Consider the following 24074-nt stretch of genomic DNA (forward strand, 5'->3'; position numbering starts at 1 on the left):
TAATTATTGATTGACACAGTCAACATAAGTAAGAACAAGAGAGCATTTGTTAGCTGTATATTTTAGCACTCTCAAGTTCCGTTTGTAAGAACTCTTGTAAGCAGCTGTGTGCTTTTGTAACACAGAGATCTTCTACATTTATAAATATCTCCAGTAGAAATATCAATCCACCAGAAAGTTTTTAAACAGCTTTGTTTATTTACTTTATTTTGAATACTTGAATATTTTTTATCCGTACCTAGCTTATTCAAACACTGTTATATATTTGTAAAGAGAATTTAAATTTTCCAAAATAAACCAGAATTCCATTAAACCCCCTTCTGTAATTGTGTTGTTAGACTATTTGGTAATAACAATAATTACCCTTGATTCCATGTAGATATCATGTAATTGTGAGTAATTATCATTTTTGGAGTGATTGATTTTAATTTAATCTCCTACCTCCCGGGCTTCACCTGGAATACAAATGCTCCTGCCATATTAACTAAAACTTCTGTCGAGAGTCTCCAGATTCATATAAGGACCCCGAGGTTCACACAACCAGTGGAACCCCTCCCTGTGAACCCCATATTCTTATCAGAACCCGAATCTGGCCCAATGATCCATTTCCACGGGCTCAATACATACCAAAACCATTTCAATTAATGCCAAAGAAGCCCAAAATCCCTTATGGGCCTTAAATCGATCCTATATGAGATTTTAGGCACAACATCTTCCATTCAAAAAATTAATCATCTAACCGAAAGACATGCAAACTGCCTTCAGACGTTTAGATAATAAAACTTTAATGTCTGAAATAGATAACCCACAAGAAAAGTTCTCGTTAAAATCTCGCAAGAGTAAAACCCTATAGGAAAAAAACTAACATAAAAAAGAGTGCCCTCTACAAAGTACATTTTATACAAAACTAATAAGAACTAGTGTGTTCCTATTGCTGTAAAAAAATCCCTCATGTCATCAAATATTTTAAACTAAACTATCTTATATTCCATGATCCCTTTCAAGATTATTGTGACATAAGATCTGAAAAAGATACACAATAAAAACTCTTTCAGTCATCATGAAAATTAAAATTTGACTTTTATAATATAACTTGTCTGCGAAACTGACCAAAGTTGGAAATTAAAATGTCCAAAAAGGGAGATATAGACAGAGATATGTATAGTATTATAGGCAAATGATCAAATAGAAACCACTAAAATAGAAACTTAAATGGAAATCAAGAGAAACAACCCCTATATAACATCACCCACCCCTAGATTACACCACCCACCTCCTAGATCACATAACCTATCCGAGGCCTACATCCGGCCCCCCAAAATCAAGCCCACGCCCACTAGATCTCGACAAGGCTCGAATCATAATCCCAGATAGGCCACATACACGAAAAATAGACCCTAATGGGCCCTTATAGGCCCTACCCTAGCCCACTAGGCCCCTCCCCGACCCCAACCAAATCCTACCAAGGCCCACCCTTGGGACCCATATTCGGACCGCACTACCATTCTTATCATACTTGTTAAGTGGCATTTATGTCCACTTAGAATGCCCTATAAAGGCTTGGATTGATGTTTTGTACTCAAGTTGTTTGTGTTTTTGATGTGTTTTTGTAGTGTTTTGCATTTCAGGCATATAAATAAGGGATCAAGGAGATTTAGCATTGTTATGGTGCTAAATTGGTGTTAGGAAGGTGTCTTGAATAAAAGCTCTTGGATCGCCATCTCAAACCAGCTAGAAAAATAAGCTAAAGAATTTTTTCCAGAAAGTCAACGACCATGTGCTGTTATAGCGCGCGGCCACGCCTAAGTTGGAGAAGGACAGCGCGCCCGCATTGATGAAGCGCGCGGTCGCGCCGTGTCGAGATAATAAAATCCTGTTTCAATTGTAAGACTATTTTTTGGGCTTCTAATCTACATGGGATGCTATATAATGATAAATTAAGGTCGTTTTTCATAAGAAGCACGTAACAGAGCTTAAGAAGAAGACAACAAGAAGACCTATAGCACAAATACAACCAAGGCGAAAAAGATCTAGTTTATTCTTGTGATTCTTTATTTTAAGTTGTAATATTGGATGCTTGTTTCTTGTTTTGTTGAACCTAATACTCTTGTTTAAAGTACTTTGTTTATTATTCGTTTTATAAAGACTTAGTTTATTATACCATGCTTTTATCGGAACCCACGGTGATGATGAGTTCAGTTATGGGCTAATCGTTATTATGGGGTTATAGCGGATTTACTTATGGATTTCAATAGTTAATATGTTTTGATACCTTAGTGTGTGGTGATTGTATGATGTCCTAGTATTGGTTGTGCTTATTCGTCTTATGAGTGTTGTGAACTTATACGATAGCGTGTTAATCTCTAATGAAGTGACATTGAATTTAGAGGTTTAGAACTTGCCATGCTAGCATAGGTTCATGTATTTGATATACATATTCATAGGTAATTTTAACCATCTTACTTGACCTATATAATCACGATAGATAACTTGCACATTAAACCGTTATATTGTCAAATTCTATAGACATATAAAGTCTCAATATAATTGGTGTCTATTCAGCTTCTATCTCTTTTGTGGATGTCTGGTAGTAGGGTATTCGTAAAATGAAAGTTGGCGTTTACTAGTTTCATGTTATCTGATTAGTGTCATCACCATTACATGCTAAGGATAAGAACAAAAAGGCTATTGAATGAAGTAGTAATGAAGTTAGAATCCCATGTCTGTGTTATATAAGAAAATCAACTTCTTACTCTCTTAGTTAATTGCATGTTAGTTAATAATCTTAGTTATAAACAAAACTAATTTTTTATTCGTCTTAGCAGTGAATAATAACCATACCATTGTTGCATAAGTGCATTAATTAAAATTTACTTAAACCAGTCTCTGTGGGAACGAACTAGAAATAAATCTACAATACTTGCGATCGCGTATTCTTGCGTGAATATTAGCGCGTGTTTTCGTCCTAACAAGTTTTTGGCGCCGCTGCGGGGGACTCGGTGTTAATTTTTAGTTTATGTGTTTGTCATCAGTGGTCATTAAAGTTCATTGACTCGTTCATTGTTACTTACTTGTTTCCTTGTCGTGTTTCAGGTACTCTAGCGAGCGTGTATGGATACGCGTTCTCGGTCTCGCAAAAGAATACTGGATAAAGCGGAGGAAGTAGTTGAAGAAGTTCTTGTTGAGGAGAAACTTGAGGAAAAAGCACTAGTCATAATGGGAGATCAAGCAGCGAATCCTAAGGCTTTGATGGACTATTCAAAGCCAAAGATCAGTGATATTCAGTCCAGCATTATCAGGCCAGCCATCGCGGATAACACCTTTGAAATCAAGTCGAGCACGATTCAGATGATATATAATTCAGTTCAGTTTGGGGGTTCTCCTATAGAAGATCCCTACATGCACATTAGGGATTTCATCGAGATCTGCGATACTTTCAAGTTCAATAGAGTTACTGAAGATGCTATTAAGCTGAGACTTTTCCCAATCTCTCTGAGGGATAAGGCTAAGTGTTGGTTACATTCTCTACCACCAGGCTCCATTACTACTTGGGAGGATCTTGCTCAGAAGTTTCTCACTAAATTATTCCCTATGGCAAAGACAGCTACAATCAGAAATGCTCTTACTCAATTTGTGCAGCAAATGGGAGAATCTTTGTGTGAGGCTTAGGATCACTACAGAGAGATGCCTAGAAAGTGTCCTCATCATGGGATGCCTGACTGGATGATCATTAACTGCTTTTATAATGGACTGGGTGCTACTTCTAGACTCATGCTTGATGCAGCATCAGGAGGAGCGTTATGGGCCAAAATCTACGATGAACTTATTAATTGATTGAACTGATGGCTGCTAATGAATATCAAAACCCAACTCAGAGAATGCCTCAAGGAAAAGTAGCGGTAATTTTACAAGTGGACACAGCTACTGCTATAGCTACTCAGTTTCAGGCTTTGACGATGAAGGTGGATTCTTTGGCTAATTATACAGTTAATCAGATCACTAGTGTTTCTGAGCTTTGTGCTGGTGCGCATGAGACAGAGCAGTGTACTATTTCTAGTGAATCAGCTCAGTTCGTGAGCAACTTTCAGAGATCGCAGCAAGCAGCTCCATCCACTTATCATCCCAACAACCGTAATCATCCTAACTTCAGCTGGAGCAACACTCAGAATACGGTGAAACATCCTTATCAGCCATATACAGCAAAGCAATACAACCCTCCTAGTATTCAACAACCGCAATATGCACCAAGACAACAACTCCAGCTTCAGCAGCTGCCACAATCTAATGAAAAATCGGAATTGGAGGAGTTGAGGCTCATGTACAAGAGCCAAAAGGTTTTTATCAAGACCTTGGAGAATCAAATTGGGCAGATTGTCAATACCTTGCTGAATCGACAACCTGGTACACTCCCTAGTGACACTGAAGTACTAGGCAAAAGGGAAGCTAAAGAGCAAGTTAAGGCAATCACATTGAGGTCTGGGAAGGTTGCAAATTCCGAAAAATCTCAAGTTCAAGAATCTGAAGTCGTGGCTGAAGAAGATGTGCCGAAGGAAGCAAAAGTGGAACCAAGGAAGACAGCTGTTGTCAAAATTCCTCCTGAGGGTAATACAGGGGAAAAACAGGTCTTTCCTCCACCTCCTTTTCCTAAGAGGCTGTTGAAGCAAAAACTGGATAAGCAATTTGCTAAGTTTTTGAAAGTTTTCAAGAAATTTCATATCAATATACCTTTCGCTGAAGCTCTTGAACAGATGCCTAGTTATGCGAAATTTATGAAAGGTATTCTCTCTAGGAAAGTGAAGCTCGATGACTTAGATATTGTCGCTCTGATGGAGGAATACAGCGTTGTGCTGCAATGAAAGTTACCTCCGAAGCTTAAAGATCCTACAAGTTTGACTATTCCTTACACTATTAGAAACTTATCGTTCGATAAGTGTTTATGTGATTTGGGAGCTAGCATCAATCTGATGCCTTTGTCTGTCTTCAAGAAGTTGGACTTACCTGATCCAAAGCCTACTTATATGTCCTTAAAGTTGGTCGATCGTTCTATTACATATCCACGAGGCATTGTGGAGGATGTCTTGGTCAAGGTAGATAAACTCATCTTTCCTGCTGATTTTGTAATTCTTGATTTCGAGGAGGATAATAAAATCCCCATAATCTTGGGAAGACCTTTCTTGGCTACTGGCCAAATCATGATTGATGTGCAGAAGGGTGAACTCGCTATGCGAGTACCGGATCAGGATGTGAGGTTTAATGTTTTTAATGCCATGAAATTCCCTACTGATAATGAGGAGTGCTTAAAAGTGGACTTGGTCGATTCCGTGGTTACTTCAGAACTTGATCAAATGCTAAGGTCTGATGCCTTAGAAAAGGCCTTGTTGGGGAATTTAGATAGTAAGGATGACGAAGGTGATGAGCATTTGCAATATTTGAATGCTTGTCCCTGGAAGCGGAAGATGGATATGCCTTTCGAATCTCTTGGAATGGAGGAGCTGAACAAATCTCCAAAGCGCCTCAAGCCATCTATTGAGGAAGCTCCTACACTTGAGCTTAAACCATTGCCTGAACACATAAGGTATGCATTTTTAGGTGATGCATCTACTTTGCCTATTATTATTGCATTTGACCTTTTAGGTAGTTATGAGGAAAAACTTTTGAGAATTCTGAGAGAGTTTAAATCGGTAATAGGATGGACTATAGCAGATATCAAGTGAATCAACCCTTCTTATTGCATGCATAAAATTCCAATCATTAAAGAAGTTATGAAGAAGGAAATTCTCAAGTGGTTAGATGCAGTGATCATATATCCCATTTCTGACAGTTCTTGGCTGAGTCCAGTTCAGTATGTGCCGAAGAAAGGAGGCATCATAGTGATAGCTAATGAAAAAAATGAGCTCATTCCTACTCGAACGGTCACGAGATGGAGAGTTTGCATGGATTACAGGAAGCTGAATAAGGCCACGAGGAACGATCACTTCCCTCTTCCTTTTATTGATCAGATGCTTGATAGGTTGGTTGGGCATGAAAATTATTGTCTTCTAGATGGCTAGTCGGGCTATATTCAGATTTGCATTGCTCCAGAAGATCAGGAAAAAACTACCTTCACATGTCCATTTTGGGACTTTCGCCTTCAGAAGGGTTTCTTTTGGTTTATGTGGAGCACCTGCCACATTTCGGAGATGCATGATGGCTATCTTATCTAACATGATTGGTCATATATGTAGGTGTTTATGGACGATTTCTCTGTGTTTGGTGATTCTTTTGATGAGTGCTTGCAAAATCTTGGCATCGTTCTTAAAAGATGTGTTGAAACCAATTTATTTCTCAACTGGGAGAAATGTCACTTCATAGTGCAACAAGGCATCATCCTTGGGCACAAGGTCTCTAGAAAAGGTCTTGAGGTTGACAAAGCCAAGGTAGGGGTCATTGAAAACCTTTCTCCGCCAAATTCTGTTAAGTGAGTCCGTAACTTTCTTGGACATGCCGATTTCTATAGGCGTTTCATCAAGGAATTCTCTAAAATCTCTAAACCCTTGTGCAATCTTCTAGAGAAAGATGTCCCATTCAAGTTTGCTGACGAGTGCCTAGCTGCTTTTGAGAGCTTAAAGAAGAGCTTGATCACGACACCTGTCATAACTGCACCTAATTGGGATGAACCTTTTGAAATGATGTGCGATACAAGTGACTATGCAGTTGGAGAAGTTCTCGGGCAGAGAAAGAACAATATATTTCATGTGGTCTACTATGATAGTAAGATCCTCAATGGTGCTCAACTAAACTATACTACTACTGATAAAGAGCTATAGGCTATTGCCTATGGTTTTGAGAAGTTTCGATCTTATTTTCTTGGGACGAAGGTGACAGTTTCTACTGATCATGCTGCGATTCACTGTCTCATCTCGAAGAAAGACTTGAAGCCTAGACTGATTCGATGGGTTCTTTTACTTCATGAATTCGAGTTAGAGATCAAGGACATGAAAGGTACTGAGAATCAAGTCGCTGATCATCTCTCTCGTTTAGAAGATCCAAGTGCAACTTCACAGGATAAGACATTGATAAATGAGTCTTTTCCCGATGAACAGCTGTTTGGGGTGCAAGAGGAAGAACCGTGGTTCGCAGACATTGTGAAGTACCTTATGAGCAATATTATGCCTCCAGACTTGTCTTCTGTTCAAAGGAAGAAGTTTCTTCATGAGGTGAAGTGGTACATATGGGATGAACCATTCTTGTTTAGGAAAGAAGCTGACCAAATCATCAAGAGATGTATTCCGTACAGTGAAACGGGGGGAATCTTGCGAGATTGTCATTTGACTGTTTATGGAGGCCACTATGGTGGAGAAAAGACAGCAACTCGTATCCTTCAGGTAGGATTCTTCTGGCCTACATTTTTTAAGGATGCGCATCAGTTTGTTTTTAAGTGTGATTGATGCCAGTGTGTTAGTAATATGTCCAAGAGGGATCAGATGCCTTTTAATGTGCTTCTCGAGGTTGAAGTCTTCGATGTTTGGGGAGTTGACTTCATGGGGCCATTTGTCTCATCTTGCAATAATCTATATCTTGTTGGCGGTTGATTATGTCTCGAAATGGGTTGAAGTCAAGGCTTTGCCGACAAATGATGCAAAGGTAGTGCTTAATTTTCTTCATAAACAGATATTCACAAGATTTGGGACTCCAAGAGTCATAATCAGTGATGAGGGATCGTATTTCTGTAATCGCAAGTTCACTGCCATGATGCAAAGATATAATGTGAATCATCGCATTTCTACAACCTACCATCCTCGGACTAATGGCCAAGCTAAGGTATCTAACAGAGAGATCAAGCGTATTCTAGAGAAAGTTGTGTGTCCATCAAGAAAGGATTGGTCTTTAAAGCTGGATGAAGCTGTTTGGGCGTATAGAACAGCATACAAGACTCCGCTAGGCATGTCACCGTTTCAGTTGGTTTATGGAAAAGGATGTCATTTTTTTGTAGAGTTAGAGCATAAAACGTATTGGGCTTTGAAGAAGTTGAACCTTGATATGGATGCAGCTTGTAAGAAAAGAATGCTTCAATTGAATGAACTCGACGAGTTTCGGCTTCAAGCGTATGAGAATAACAAAATATATAAGGAGAAAGTCAAGAGGTGGCATGATAGGGGTCTAGTGCTTAAATCATTTCTGTCGGGGCAACAAGTTCTTTTGTTCAACTCCCGTCTTCGTATTTTTCCTGAAAAATTGAAGTCAAGATGGTCAGGGCCGTTTGTTGTCAAAACTGTGTTTCCACATGGAGCGGTGGAGATTTTTGAGAATGATCCAGGCCAAGCGTTCAAGGTGAATAGACAAAGGTTGAAGCATTACTATGGGGATACGCCAAACCGTGAGGTGGTTAGTGTCGTTTTATTGTCCACTTGATCTCGAGATTCTACGTCAACCTAATAACGTAAACCAAGCGCTTCTTGGGAAGCAACCCAAGTTTGTTGTACATTAGTAGATAGAGGAAGAAGAAAACAAGGAGAAAACCACAAAAAAATCAGAAAGAGAAAAAAATCAGTGCCAACTATAGTACCACGGCGCGCCCGCGCTGAGAAGTGGGGCGGCCGCACTGAAATTCCAGTAGCACGGCGCACCCGCGCTGGTATGCGGAGCGGCAATGCTGGTTTTCCAGAAGCACGGCGTGCCCGCATTGCCAGGCGGGGTGGCCGCTAGCTCCCTGGACCTGAAAAAAAGAAGTCAGAAAAACAGGAATTTAAACACCAAATCAATTCCCAACCAAATTTTACTCTCCCATTTCCATATTTCCCTCTCCAAATCAATTTCAATCAACCCCATTACTCCCATTATTCCCATAATCAATTCCCACTTTGTTAGGTCCCAATGCGTTTGTAGAAGGGGGGTTGAATAGAAATAGTACCGAATAATCGAATAAATGCGGAATAAAAAATATGAAACAAAATTCAAGTTAAATAAGAATATTATTAAACTTGAAAGGTGTTACAACAACTGTATCGATTACAAGGAATTAATCTCAAATTAATTATCACAAATTTAGAATAAATTCGACATGAACTTTTTCTATTTTTGCAATAATTAGAATCAAATGCTAAACGCAATTTGAGATTAAGTTCTAGGGATTTTGATCCGCTAGATTGTTACACAAGAGCAAGATAAAGATTTCTAGTGGATTGGATTTAACTTTACAATCTAGAAATTTAATCTTGAAGTATGCAGATGAAAAGATGAAATATTTCTTCTTGTTTTTCTTTTCTGCTTTGTTCTTGACTTCTGTGTTCTATATTTTTTGTTCTGCTGCTTCTGTTTCTTTTGTAATCAATCAACCTTTGATTTAATTGGCAAGACAATCCTTTTAGCTCAGCAAGACAATCCATTGAGCTAGCAAGACTTTCGGTGAGTCTATTGATTGAACTAGCAAGACTTTTGGTGAGACTATTGATTGAACTAGCAAGACAATCAGAATGAACTGGCAAGACAATCCTCCTCCCAGTGTAACTTTCGGTATGACAATTGAAATGACTTGGCATGACAATCGGTATGACAATCCAGATTGTCATGCTAGTTCATTTTCAATTATCTTGCTGATTTAAGACTGTTTTTAATCCAATTAAACTTCTGAAAATTCTTAATATTAATTCTGAATTAATTAATCAATTAATTCAATTAATAAATAAATTAATCTTTGAAGATATAATTTATTTTTTTAATTAAATTATATGACTTAATTAATTAATAGAGAATTAATACTAATCCTGAGCAGCAACCATTCTTCTGAAAATCTTCTGAAAATCACTGAGAATTATGAATCAATTCCACCACTTCGATGTTGACACTCGATGTACTGTCTGGTTCATGAGTGACTAACTTCCGTGACGTTTCTTCATGTCTTGACTTTGATACTCTAATTTTCTTCAGATTAAATCCTTGTAATTAATGATACTCTGACGAGATCTCTGTCACTTGATTAAATCCACAATCTTGATTTATATCACTGAGGCATGATCAATTTCTTGAACTTCTTCCAGTGAATAAATTCCTCAAGTCTGTAGATGAACCTTGTTTCTGAATCCTCTGACAAATGTTACTTTGCGAGATCTCTCTGACGGTAGATCCACTATTTACTTATTACATTCTTATTTGAGTTGAGTTGAATCCTCGAATATACAAATAGGCCTATGACATATGACTTACACACTTCTATTCCTAAGCTAAGTCTATTCTAAAAATCCTATATATACACACACTTATACATAAAGTTATCCATCACTTCTCAAATTCTCAAACACAAATCTCTCTTATATACCCATCTTTTCTCTCAACTTGTTCAATCTCAATGGCATCCAAAAGACAAAGAACTCAAGTAAGCAGCAGCATCACCGATTCTTCTAGTGTGTGGGGTGTGAAGCCCAGGTTTGCAACTCCGGAGACTGAGGCGGAGTATACGAGGCTGCTTTTGTAGCCCATAGCCAAGGAGTGAGGTTTTCTGCCATCGGGGAGGGATGCTAAGTTATTGGAGATGATTGTGGAGATGGGTTGGATTGCTTTTTGTGAGGCACCGGTTGCGGTGCCTAGGAGTGTGGTTCGCAAGTTTTACGTGAATGCGAAGGAGGAAAAGAATGGTTTTACTATGGTGAGGGGATTGACGGTGGACTACAGTACTGAGGATATTCATAGGGTGATCGATCAGCCCGAGAGGAGGCCGGAGCAGGAGGATTAGAATGCTAAGACGGGGGATGATTTTAACTTGGATTTGATTATTGCTACATTGTGTGTGCCTGAGACTCACTGGAAGTTCAAGAGGGGCACGAACGAGTGTGCCACTTTTCTTGCCTCGTGCATGAACAGGTTTGTACATGCATGAAATTCTTTTATTTGTGCCAACATCACGTCATCTTCTCACGTGCATGATATTACTGTGGAGCATGCACGTTTATTTTAGGGGATTCTTCAGGGAGATTATATGGATTTCAGGATGGTGATTTATCAGGGTATTTTGAGGTTTTTGTGAGGCAACACTACGGATTATATTCCCTATGTGTCCATTGTGACGAAGCTCTGTGTGGCGGCTGGAGTTCATTGGCCCGCACACGAGCAGCTGCAGCTTTCTAGTGCCCCGATTGATAGTTCGACGTTATTGAGTATGCAGGAGTGGTACAGTGGTACAGTGGTAAGCCTGATCCGAAGGGGCTTGGTTATTCTTTAAATCACTTGCCGGGTGGCCGTCCAGCTGATCAGACATATGCTGGTGGGACAACTCAGGTGAGCAGAGCAGCCTGGAGAGCTCATTTGGGTGAGGCCGATCCTTCGAGATCACAACAGCAGCAACAGCAGGAGGAAGCACAGGATATTTTTGGTTTGGGTTCAGCGCAGTATAGGCGATTGATGAGGAGGATGGATGCGATACATGACATCCATAGTCGGTTTACACATGATCTAACCCAGGAGTTGAGGACTACATTTAGAGCCACATGGCTTGATATCTAGTGGCCGGTATTCGGTGGGGACTCTGTGTACCCGCCTCCAAACACTCTTGATACTCCACCTGTTGAGGGTGATGATCCTTATTCTGAGTAGGTATGCATGATTCCTTACTATTACCTTCACCAAGGACAGTAAATATTTTAAGTTGGGGGTGGTAGTTAAGGAACATATGTTTGTGTGTGTCCATATAGGTTGCATATTTATGATAGTTTAGTTCATATAGTAGCATATTTGTGATGTCACTACTAGAAAAAGTAGAATAGACATCGGCTAAAAACCGATGTCTATGAACAAAAAAATCCGATGTCTTCGTAGGTGATGTTAAAGACACCCCGTTCAATATCGATTTTAAACTGATGTTAAAGAAGACATATAACATCAGTTTTTAAAGATGTTAAATTTTAATGCATATCTAATCTTCATATTGTTAGGTCACACACACTATAGAAGGGGGTTGAATACAGTGCATAATACAATCAAATCGAATTTAAGTACACAAGTATGTAATAAAGAATAATCTTATTAATAAAATAGTATTGCAATGGAACCGTTCTCTCTCAGTGATGAACAAATATCATGAGAGCTGCTAGGGTTACAATGAATAATATTCTCGATTATGATAACACTTCTAGTATAAACCCTATGTTGTGTTTATATACCACACAGTTACAAGATAATCTTCTAATTGATATCGAATATAATTTAGTATCCTAAAATATATCAATTATTTATCTTTTCCTCCAAGTCTTCTATTCTTCAAAGAATTCTTCTCCATGCATATCTCTTCTTGTTTTAGTCTTGATCTTATTTCCTTTTAATCAGCCGCCTTCCATATCTGAAAGTCTTCTTAAGTCCTGATATTATCTCCTGATGAATATCTTCTGATAACTTAAGTTCTGATAACTTAAGTTCTGATATCTTAAGTTTTGACTTCAGTATAATACTGATTTCCAGTTAAGTCCTGATTTGTCCTGTTAGTCAAGATCTAAAAACTAAACACAAATCATTATTAGACATGACATCATAAATATATCTAACAATATCCCCCAACTTGTAAATTAGCATAATATACAAGTTCTATAGATATTTGATGATGTCAAAAACATTAAGTACAAATGCATATGAGAATTTGACTAGATAACTACAACTCACAGTCCTTGTAGCTTTTACCATCCTTAAAGTCTGATATCAGCTTTAGCTTGTATATCCTCCAAAATCAAAAACCGAGTGATTAGCAAGCCGGTACTAGTAGATTATTGGATAGGAACGACCAATTAATTATAATTAATTCTATTATAACTATAAATATAAAAATTATTTAACCGTTGTAGTCCTTAACTTGGCTTCAGTTTGTGATCTCTTGAATGTCAGGAGTTGTTCTGAGATAGTTCTTCAAAAGAGTTCTCTCAGCATATTCAAGTTCATTTATCATCCTCCTTTTAGCATCTTTAAGTTCAACTGTATCTTCTCCTGTCTGAAAGATAGCAGCCCTGAGATCATTAATCTTTGCTTTCCTTATTTCCCGATCCAGTCTGATCAGATAAGCTTTGTCAGACTTCAGATTAAATTCAACACCCTTAATACCCAGAAAAGTAGTTATCTTGGCAGTATTGGGCTTCATCTCAACTAATTCACCATTGTGAGCTCTGTACTTTAGATAGTATGGTCTGTCACACTTTACAGAGTAAAGTTTCTTCTGCCTTTGAATATCATATTTTAAGTAACTGGCAGCACCATCTGTTGACCTGTTCTTTACTTGAAGTAGAAATAAAACATGTTGCAGTTCTTCATAATACTTCAACCAAATTACATTTTTTCTTATCTGGAATACTCTCCCATATGTCATAAAATAAAGCATTATGTCTTCTTTCAGCTTGGAGTTGTAAACCATCTGTACAGACTCTAATTGATTTAGTCTTTCTGGAGTTATCCCTACTCCTGGTTCAGAAAGAGATGTAGGATCTAAGGTAGAGTTGTTTACTCTTTTCTCATCAGCATTACCCAGTCCTGTTTTATCTCTAGCTTCCTTCCCTTGGAGCAATCTACCCTTAAAAAACATTTGTTGAAGTCTTCATAGGTTGAGCAGATTGTTGAGCTTTAGTAAATCCAGGTAGTAGAACTTTTGAAGGTTTAACATGAGCAATATCAGAGGTTTCCTTTTCTTCTGATGTCAAGACAACTTGAGCTATGTCAGAGGTTACTTGAATATTGCTTTTTTTTTCTTCAAAATCAGAATTGCATCTTCATCAGATTTTGCTTCCAGATCCATAGTTGGCATATATATCTTTACAGGTTCATCAACTTTTTCCTTACCCTTGAATCTAGGATCAACATCCACCTGTGATTTGGACTTGGTCTTAGATGCCTCAGTATCTGTCCTCTCTTTGATCACAATGCCCTTAGGCTTAGGTGGTTTCTTTATTGTGACTTGAGTTTTAGACTTTGACTTAGATTTGTCATTTTCAGCTTTCAGTCTAATCTCTTCTTCCTTCAGACTTTCAATATCCATGCCTGGATTGTCCTTTAGGAATAGCCTTTTGGAGATCTCTTCATCAAGTTTCAGAGTTTGTTCATCAGAACTATCCTTTTACCAGTATCAGAACTTTTTCTTTGACTTGTAGTTTTGGATTTCCTTGATAAAGAACCCCTGCCTTAACATAGACCACTACTCCTTTCAGAGTTTCCCTGGTCTTCATTATCATCATCCTTACCCTTCAGTGGTTGATCAGTTTTGCATTTGGACTTAATCACTTTCTCCCCCTTTTTGACATCATCTGGTAGAAGTAGGGAGACAAGCAATTCCACAGAGTTTTGGATTTCATTGAGTTTGATTTGTTGAGCAGCTTGATTCTTTAAAATATCACACTACAAGAAAAATATAAATAGATATCACACATTAGACATCAGTTGTAGGTGCCACTGATGTTAAAAAATTTAATGACATCACCCCGTGTTTTTCTGATGTCTTTGTTCTTTGAAGACATCGGTTATTATTAAACTGATGTCTAAACTTTACCTAAAAAAAACTTTTCGCGCCTACCTTAATTTTCCCCTAGTCAAAATCTGCCAATATCTGTTCCAAAATTTCCCCCCTTAACCAATTTTTTGTTCCCCCTTCCTCACTATCTCTCTTAATCTATCTTCACTCAATTAAAAAATAAAAACGACCTCTCTCCCTAACCCCTTCATTCTCTCTCGAACCCCTCTCTCCCCGCTCACCATCTCTATGAACTCCATTCACCGTCTCACCATCTCCCCATCTCTACTCCGCTTACATCTCTCTCAACTCAACTCATCTCATACTTTGTTAATTATCTATGTTAAGTTCTGTACTCTGGTAAGTTATCTTTGTACTCGAATTGAAATGTTCTTCTCGGAAGACCAATTTTATAAATTGAGGGTTTTTGAAATCAAAACCCTAATTTTATAAATTGGGTTTTTTTTAAATCAAAACCCTAATTATTTTATTAATTCAATATCTTTTGAAGTTACTAATACTTTTTAGTTTGTTGTACACAGGACGTAGTTTGAGTAAAAGATTTAAAGATTTAGGTAATTTGGGTGTTTCGTCTGTAAATTTGTAATTTTGTTTGATTTTTCTTTTTTGATTTTTGTAAATTAGGTTTTCATTTGTGTCCAGGGAGGATATGGAGATAATTATACTTACATTGGTGATGGTCGGGTTTCTTGTTAGCTGTCTTTATTGCGATTCCCCGGGTGTTTAAATCTGGTAAGTAGTTGGGTTTTTATTTGAATCTTGTTATATGGTTGTGGAAATTGGGTAAATGCAAATTTATGGATTTGTTTGTTTTTAAGGTTGTAGATGATAGGAAAGCTATTCAGTCGAATAATTTTAGCCAGGTACTTGAGTTACTTTCGAGTTACTAAATTTTGTTAAAGGGTTCTGTTGGATATGCATAGGCCGTTTGTTTATATATGTACTGCTTCCTATAATTATCATTTTGTGTAGTCTGTGTCTGACTAGTGGTGCTGGTAAAGTATACTAAAGTCTAAAGTAGAATTCTAAACTGTATTCTTGCATTTTGTATATCTTCATTCTACAAGATTCCAACAACATTTTTATATGTTGGAAGTGGTGTTATACATTTGACACTGATGACAATCGTGATTAATTTTTTTTAAAGGCACTCATCTACCAGATAACATGTAGTTTCTTTGATTGCAGAATTTTAATTGGCTTCATGCCCGGCCTCTTTTTGCAAAAAGAATCCGGATTTGTTTAGTGAGCTTGCCAAGGGGCAGAGCCCAAAGGTTATTATATACATGCCGCCCAAAATATCTTAGTGTGATTATTGCCTCGTAAGAAAGTTTTTCATGGTTACTAAACCATGTTGTGATCCTAATTGTGTATTCTGTATCTACCGTCCTGCAGTTTTTGGTGTTTGCCTGCTCAGACTCTCGAGTTTACCCATCTCATGTCCTCAATTTTCAGCCAGGAGAAGCCTTTATAGTCCGAAACATTGCAAACATAGTCCCTACATTTGACAAGGTTTGCGCGTAAATAGAAGAAGATGTAGTATATGTACTAAACACATGTTTGAAAAATTCAGTATGTTATAGTTAAGTAGTTGGAGGGGAAATCAAAGTGATTAAACTGAACTCACTGCCTGAGATAAGGCCAGTGAATAATAGGCTGGCTAAAGCTAAAACCTATAATTATTATAATGCAGGACCAGTTTTGGCTTCTGGCTTCAGTATGTTTAATGTTTGGTTTTGACTTAGGGGCATATTCATATTGGGGTCCAAAGGCTGGGTATAACATCTATCCTATGGTGAGTTCTTTACAGACAATAGATAAACAAATTCTAAAGAAGACATTATATATTTAAAATTTAGGAAAGACATACAGAAAGTGCTTTCTCTTCATCTTAATCTAGCTGTTAATCCCCTGGTGTAATATCTTCAAAGTGAAATGGGTAAAAAGTGGTGACTATTATCTCTTACTATTTTTTTTTCTCATAACAACGCTGATATAGTTTTCGGAGGAGTCACCATTGTATGTGGCATAGTTAGAATGCTAACTGGAGGTTTTGTCCTGGATATTATGACTGCCACAATATCCAACGCATTTAAGGTAAGCACTTGCTTTTCTAGCTATCTTATGTTATTACTTTTGTAAAAGGATGTAGTCGCAGAGGACACTATCATATTAGTTTCCTATTGTAATTGACATAAAGGTGAAACAAATACCATCTAGCTTATTTTTTCTTCAAAAAAGCTTACAAGGCTTGTCGTCATTTAACGCAAAAAAACAAGGTTTGCTGTCAAACATGTAAAAGTGCGCATTGCAGGCGTGAAGTAATCTAGCTCAGAGTATACAGTTACCTGGCACAAGTAACTTAGTTGTGAGAGTGTACCACCACTCGGGAATTTATTACCTGCATTAAAAGTAATTATGTCTGGTCAGTATTTCAATTTTAAGCTAAAGGACAGATCATTGAATTTTATCCGAAAATCTTTTGATAAATGGGAAGTCTGCACTAAGTTATATTGTATTTGACTTCATAAAATTTAAATACTCACACTGTTCTCTTCCTTATATGCTCTTCTTCAAGCCACGTACTTGATATATTACATTGGTGGACAATGTGAATGCTGATTACATCTATATTATATTATGATTCTCATATCTATCTGCCATTTGGTTTTCTGCATTATAAGATGCTGATTTTTCTTGAGTTAAAGTTTTGAATTCTTTTGTTTTTGTGGGTAAATCAGTATATTATGTATGTGATAAAATGTAGGCCTAGAGGAGAATTGATTTTTTAATTTTCTTCACTGTTTTTTCCGCTACTTTCATTATTTACTTTCATGAATGAATGATAAATCTGATGACTTAAATGACTTCAGATATCTATGTATACATGTTATATAGCGGCTACCTAGATCAAAAATGTTGATTCTATTTTGGGTCTGCCTTAGGGTTGTATACTTGTATCATTGGTCAGTTGCATTTTTTTCTTAAATGTATATCTTCATGAATGTTGTCAAAAGTTATGATTCTGTCTTCATTCATTTAACTGCTGCTCATCTTTTACCCTAATTATTCAGGAAACTGAACATCTTAAAAGTGTACTGGAAAAGGAGATCCCAAAGATTGAGGTACCTCAATCTGATGATCACCGTAATGTAATACGCGAGTGTGCTCACAAACACACATATTTAATAAATCTGGATCTCTTGTATTTACTGTAGATGAAGTCATGGTCCAACAAACATGCATCTCCTACTGAGTTGGGGAATTCTGGTGACATGCTTATGCCAGACCAAGTAAACATACCATTGATGGTATTGATGTTTGGGAAATTGATTCAAAGCTATTAAAATTTGAACAAAAAAATTGCAGTTGGATCATTTGGAGAGTTGTAAGCTTTCTAAATTGTTTTTTTTTTGTTTCATCAGTATATGCTCTTTTTTTTTCATCTATAAGGCTATAATGGTAGATTGTTGACTGATACAGATATAAGAAGTTTCAGCTTAAGGCTAACAATCTTCTAATGGATGAAAATGAAGTAAGAAGTTTCAGCTATTAATGTTTCTATTGTTAAGTTTATCGTTTATTTTTTGTTATTTATCGTAATTGGTGTTTCCACTAAACTTCTCCAAAAACTTATTGTTATCTGTGTTTTTCACGCTGCATCAGCCAAGTCTTGTAATCTAAACTTCCTAAAATATAGGTTCAAGTTTATTTCACAACTAGATCACTAACATGCATAAACTTCTAGGATCTTGTTAGCTAGTAGTTGTGAACTATGTAACCTGTATAGCTGTACCTTAGTCGGAAAGGGACATAATATTTTGGTTGTATATTAGATTAATAGATTTTAAGTCAACTTGATCAATGACTTAATTTGATTGGTTATTTGTTTAATTTTTCTATTTCCTCTGCGTTTATTGATAACATTTTAAATTATCTTCCTCTGTTTGTATGCTGCAAACAAAATACTCTGGAACAGAGCGGCCATCGAATATGCTGTTGTTCACTTAAAGGTAAAAATTAATTTTTTATCTTGTGGTACCGTACTTTATTCTTTTTCTCCTTATTTGCTGATATTTGAACAAGGCAAAGATCGATTAGGAGCTTTGAGTTGATAACACATTATAGATAAATTGTAGACTACTTAAATATCAGGCTGCCAACAATTTGTTATATCAGGCTTACCTAACAGAATAAGGCTGCCAAGAATTGTATGAGTGCATATAGTTTCACATCTCTGACCTGGGGCATTTTGCTGAAGCTAACTAGCACAAGTGAGTTTTAGTTGCACAGCTAGTATAATACTTTTGTGGTCTAAAAGAATTCGATGGATAGACGATTCATGATTTTGTCATTTATTTGTGATTTTTTTAGAATATTTGATTATCAATTGAAAGCTTGTACCTTAGTACCTGACTTTACTTAAGACTGGCCTAGATCTATGAGGAACCAAATATAACAGAGTGTACATTATGGCTAAATTATCATCTTTTGTGATTTCAGGTGGTAAACTACTTGAAAATAAGGAGTTTGATGGATTTGACATGTCGAACCTTGTCGAGCAATATCAAGGGAAAGACTCCAGAGGAGATCGGGGAGGCTGTCAAAAATTGGAAATGTTCGAAGAGGGAATAAAAGCTAGGGGTAGACAAAAATTTATAGAATGGCCTTCTATAGCATCAGGAGTTCAGCCTCATATATGATCTGATAACCTCAAATTGTAGCTTAAGACAGCGCCATTCCTTCTATTGTAGCTTAAGGTCAATAGCTCTTAGTTTGGTTTTGAATTATTCTGTAATAAAACTAGATCTTCATATTTATGTTGATGAATATAAGTGTTTAGTTAGTTCATTGTTTAAATACTTTTAATGAATAAATACTGATGTCAAAAAAATGATTGAACATCCATTTTAATGAATAAATATTGATGTCAAAAGAATAATTGTACATCACTTTTAATATATAAATACTGATGTCTCAAAGGCAATTGTACATCACTTTTAGTGAAAAAAAACTGATGTCAAAGAAGTTGATGTACATCATTTTTTCCTAAAAAACTGATGTCAAAGACTCACATGTTCAAGTCTAAAATAAACATAGACATCACCTTAATTGGGATAAAACTGATGTCTAAGTGCCAACGTAGACATCACATTTTACTAAATAAATCGATGTTTAATATATGATTTTACATCACCTTTATGAAAAAATCGATGTCTATGTGGCAAAAAACATAGCTCATTATATGTTTAATCTGTTATAATAGGTGTAATTTATTTATTAAATTATTTATTTCTAATATTTTTTGTAAAAAAACAATGGATGGACATCAGGCAGTTTGCCAGAAACGATGTCTAAGCGAGTAAAGACATCGGGTTATAGCCGATGTCTACAATAGACATCACCGACATCAACATCGGTTGCTAAACAACATAGACATCGGCCAAAAACCGATGTCTATGAACATTTTTCTTGTAGTGTCAGATATTTGAGCTTGCTGCTGTTCTTGAGTCTTTTCTATATACCCAATGCAGTCAAAGGCTGGCTTAAAAAAACCATTTCTTATCCAATTTAACATTCATGTCTTGCTGAATCAGTGTTTCTTGAATTTTATCCACCTTGGCTTGAGTTATTGAGTGTTGACCTTGAAGGTTCCTGGTACTCAATGCAGTAACTCTGTGCTGTGCTTTGAAGTCATCATTCATCAGCATCTCATCAGCTTTAGCTAGGTGCTCAGCAAGAATATTTGCAGTAGGAACAAAATCAACTTTGTTCCACTCCTTGATCCATTCTCTTCCTCTGGAGGTTTCACTCCAAGGTACTGGTGCATCCTCTCTCAAAAAATTCTTAATCAAATGATCTTTATCAATTGTTTGCAGAGGTGCATGTCCTAAAGGACCAGCTGCATCAACATTTACATTTGTAGCAGCTTCACCAGTATTATCAGCATTTACTTCAACAGAACTTGCAGAATCTTCAGTATCAGCATCTTGTGATAGAATAACTGTATGTGAAGCAATAGAAGATTCATCTGCATGAACATCAGCATCTAGCAGTGGAGTTGCTGGTGGAGTTTGCTGAGGAATGGTTGGAGCTTCCAAGTACAGAACCTCAGGCACATTCAAGTTATGAATATCTATTTCAGCACTTGTACCTGGATTATCAGCATGTACTTGATCAATGATAGGAGACAAAGGAGGTGTAGACATGTGTTCTTGAGTATTCTCTGGCCCTTGAATAGGAGATTTGTGAGCTTCAGTAAAGTCAGGTTCAGTAGTGGGAAGAGATTCAATCACAATTGGGTCTTTTGAGATCAGAGATTCCTGACCTCCTTCCTCAGCTGTTGTTTCCATTCCTTCTTCAGAGATTGATGATTTTACAGCCCTCCTTGCTCTTTGCTTTTTAAGTTTCTTAGCTGATTGAGAGACTCTGGGAGCTTGATCATCAGAGTTTAGCTTTCTAAGCCTTTTTAGGGGCCTAGAACTCCCAGTTTCTTGAGCTGTCTGAGAAATGACCTTCTCAGTTACTTCAGTAATAGGTTCTGATGGTTGAACCTGTACATCATCATTAGACTCATCTCTTAAAATTATCTTCCTTCTTTTCTGCTGTGACTGAGGTACTGTCTTAGTCCTCTTTGCTCTAGAAGGAGAAGGCTTCACTTGATTATGTGCTGATGGTTGTGGTTGTTGTGTTTGGTTAATGGTGGGTTCTGATGACTGTTGTATGTTGGTGGGTTGGACATCAGGATATAGCAATGAATAGGTATCAAAATCAGCATTTACCAGAGCTTGCTTTACTGATAAAGGAATTCTAAGGGGTCTCAAAACTTCCTTCTTGTTGTCAGTAGTTAAGAGATCAGTAAAAACCCTCTTAGCTAATCTAAATGGTTCTATGAGTTCACTTGCTAGTTGTGGTTCATCTGATGTACAGTAATTGAAAATTAACTGACAGAACCTAGCAAAGTAAACTACATTCCTGTCCTCTTTCATTCTATCTCCTATAAAACATAACACAGTCTTTGCATAATCAAAATGAGACTGGTTTAAGAGTGCATACCCAATTTGTTGTGTCAGAATAGGAATGGCATCAAAATTTGAGCACTTGTTGGCAAACGTCTTCGTGATGCAATCGAAGAAGAAGCTCCATTCCCTTCGAATATATGGGCGTTTGAGTTGACCCATCTTAGCCGAACACTTTTTATACCCTAGATTAGCCATCATTTGTTGTAGCAAGGGCTCCTCCACAACAGAACTGAATTAACAGTTTTTAGGTAGGTGTAGAGCTTTTCGAACTGTTGCCGGAGTAACAACATACTCAACCTCCTTTGCTGTAAACACGATGCTTAGAGTCCCATGCTTACCACCATCATCATAAAGTCATGTACGCCAGAACGTTAGAACTTGAGTTCCAGATAAACTGGATGGCTATGTCAAAGCGAACCCAATTTCACTATGAGATAAGAAATCCTGAATAAAATGAAGTTCCGAAGGATCTTCACTCTTAGTGAGAATGGCAGCGTAGTTGTTTGGGACGAACTTTGCTCCATTAAAGATTATATCCTTGGGTGCCATTGAAAATGAGTGAGAATTTAGAGTTCCTGAAAGGTGATTGATAAAATGTCTGTATAGAAAACCGTTAGAGAATATGAGAAAATAAGAAAAAAAGAGAGAGTATAGAAAGAAATGTAAGTAAAAGATTTTAAAATCTTTTATCTCTTTTACTTATACGCTCCACTTGACAGCAGTTATTAAGAAGTGGAACAGACTTTACACCTGTCAGCCATGCAGTAGGTAAGACAGTAGTTAATGGGCACGGGAAATAAGTAATGATTACTATGCACATGCAGTTTTTCAAAAAAACGGTTCTCACTAAACAAGTAATTATGACTGTCTTTATCTCACTTAAACCAATATTCTGATAAAATATAACCGTTCAAGTATTGACCAAAAAAATAAATCAAGGAAATAAATACTGCCACATAAGCATCAGAACTTGACTATTATCAGAATTTAAAGGTCATCAGAATATGGCTTCTGTACCCAAAAAGTGAATGTTTATTTCTGTAATTCTTCACACAAATACTGATATGGTTTCTGCAGAACTTCCATCAGAACTTGTCCTTAGAATTTATGTAACTGATACTTAAACTGTTCATCTAAAACAACATTGATCACCACAGTAATTTTCATCATTCATATGGAGTGTAAGTGTGTGTTGTAAGCTAAATATCAGACAAAGAGAAAAGTCTGATTCACTTCAGTACATCTTAGAAATAAGGCATAACTAAGAACTTTGCTCAAAATATGTCATTAGTCTGAAGTCTACTATAGAATGAGTTCATGCATGAGTCCACCTCAACTGTTTTGTGCTCATTTTATGCATCTTTTGACTTTCTTTTTCACAGGAGCTCCTCAGTGTAAGTGAGTCACAACTGCTTATCAGAATTTATGCTATTATTAGAGAATGTGAAAAGTCACCAAGAAAATTTTATTTTGCTTTTCTAATGCATATTACTTAATACCAGCAATGCACTTGGGTCTTCCCTTCCACATATATTTTTCTCTAGATCTTAAAGGAGTACCTGATATTTATTTCTTTTCTTTACTTGTTTTATTGATAAGTGAGGCTTATCAGCACTTAGTACATCCATAAGATTTACCAACATCAGAACTTAACAGATAAGAAGCATTATTCTAGTTTTTGACTTAGTAATAAGATACACAAAGTAAACCTAACCAAGCTCAATATCAGAATTTGCTTGTGTTAAAAGATTTCCACATAAACAATTACTTCAAACATGGGATCTTTAGTATATTAGAGACTACTAGGTCTGCATCTAGCACAATTATCCTCATTGGATTGAATAATCACAGAGACATTCATATCACTATCAGAGTTTAGAAATTCACATCAGACAACAATCAACATTTAGATAAATTTCAATTTAAGCACAGATTACATAAAGATAGTAATATCTGTTAATACTGATCATAAAGTTTGATGTATCAGAACATAAACTAAACAGATTTAGAGAAAGAACCTGAAACCATTACAAGTTCATTTACCAATCTTGTAAAAGTAGCTTCACACAGTGGTTTTGTGAAGATATCTGCTAGTTGTTGATCTGTTGGAACAAAATACAATTCCACTGTACCTTCCATCACATGTTCCTTTATGAAGTGGTACCTAATGCTGATGTGCTTTGTCATTAAGTGCTAAACTGGATTACCTGTCATAACAATAGCACTTTGATTATCACAGTAAATAGGGATTTTAGAAAATTCTAACCCATAATCCAGTAATTGATTCTTCATCCAAAGAATTTGTGCACAACAGCTTCCTGCAGCAATGTACTCTTCCTCTGCAGTTGATGTGGAAATTGACTTTTGTTTCTTGCTAAACCAAGAAACTAATCTGCCTCCAAGAAATTGGCAGCTTTCACTTGTGCTTTTCCTGTCAATTTTGCACCCTGCAAAATCTGTATATGAGTAACCTATTAGCTTAAAGTCTGATTCCCTAGGATACCACAATCCTAGATCAGCTGTACCCTTAAGGTACTTGAAAATTCTTTTCACAGCTGTTAAGTGAGGTTCTCTTGGATCTG

The 24074-nt window shown here is 36.7% G+C and overlaps 1 non-coding gene across 1 annotated transcript; it reads right to left on the reverse strand.

Annotated features, from left to right (window-relative positions):
* Positions 1-3606: 3606 nt before the first annotated feature.
* LOC141723076 (small nucleolar RNA R71) lies at positions 3607-3713 on the reverse strand. Its single transcript, XR_012576069.1, has one exon. It is a non-coding gene; the product is annotated as a small nucleolar RNA R71 (small nucleolar RNA).
* Positions 3714-24074: the final 20361 nt, after the last annotated feature.

Source organism: Apium graveolens, chromosome 4 (genome assembly GCF_009905375.1).
Source record: "Apium graveolens cultivar Ventura chromosome 4, ASM990537v1, whole genome shotgun sequence".
NCBI classification, from domain to species: Eukaryota; Viridiplantae; Streptophyta; class Magnoliopsida; order Apiales; family Apiaceae; genus Apium; species Apium graveolens.